The sequence below is a fragment of the Echinops telfairi genome, unplaced genomic scaffold, assembly GCF_000313985.2.
Source record: "Echinops telfairi isolate 266 unplaced genomic scaffold, ASM31398v2 ScPeMD7_7468;HRSCAF=8506_0, whole genome shotgun sequence".
Taxonomy (NCBI): domain Eukaryota; kingdom Metazoa; phylum Chordata; class Mammalia; order Afrosoricida; family Tenrecidae; genus Echinops; species Echinops telfairi.
The window spans coordinates 76290996-76292148 of record NW_022111369.1 but is presented as its reverse complement, the minus strand read 5'-3'; positions in this window follow the sequence as shown (position 1 = coordinate 76292148).

Sequence of the window (1153 nt, the reverse complement as noted above, 5' to 3'; positions counted from 1 at the left end):
GCATATAATATTGATTAGTGAAGTACTTTGAGTATAGTGAAAATCAAAGTAAAGAACATGGAAATAGTTGACAATAATGACCAAATTTTCACACATTCCAATTTATTTTAAGAACATTGCTGATCCTCAACACAGCTTGGTTTTCTGAAAATAGAAAAATACCTTACCATTTGCATAAAATTAAAACTTCCTTCTCCTTTCTCTTTTACTATGCAAAGGAATGTGAATCTTCCAAGTCACAGGGTTGATAGAATAATAATTTGGATCTTGGCTTGTGGGTTCTATGTTTTATACTTTGCTTTTAGTATGTTGCTATTAAGTGACTTTAAACATCAGGGTTTTGGTTAGTTTTAATTTTAGTTTGGTTTAATTTATTAGCTAACATCTAAAATTTTAAAAAGGAATGAAAATCAATGGCATCACTCACCATTGCGAAACTTGATATTATGAATACTTATACTTTGAAAAAGCAAAGTGTCTCAAGGAGAGTATGAAAGCAATTGCTCATTGTTCTGTTGTACATAAAAACATTTAGCTAGTATTGCTAGCACTGTAGAACAGCTCTGAAATCAGGAACTAGACTCCAGGTGGGATATTGTATTCTGGATACAGATTCAATTATATAGTTATTTAATATTTAAGATAATTATTCTTATCTTTGTTGCCATTTAGTATTTATTTCCACTGGTTGTTTTGTTTTATTTTTGGTATTTATTTCCCTCCATTAACATTTTACTCTATGAAAGGCTTACTAGATTTTCTAGCCCCCACTTGACATTTTAACATGGAATCACGGGCTTTTGTTCTCACATACTGATCTTCATTTGATCTGATGAAATGCTTATGCCAGTGGTTCTCAACCTATGGGTCACAACCCCTTTGGGGGTCGAATGGCTCTTTCACAGGGGTTACCCAATTCATAACAGCAGCAAAATTACAGTTAGGAAGTAGCAATGAAAATGATTTTATGCTTGGGGGGTCACCAACACATGAGGCACTGTATTAAACAGTGACAGCCTTAGGAAGGTGGAGAACCACTGCTCTATGCCTTTGGAGTTTCACTAGAAAGATACTAAGTGAAAGGGTCTGGGAATGAGCTTACTGGCACATTCTCATACCAAACAAAGCCTGTGAAGAGAGAAAGAGTCCATCC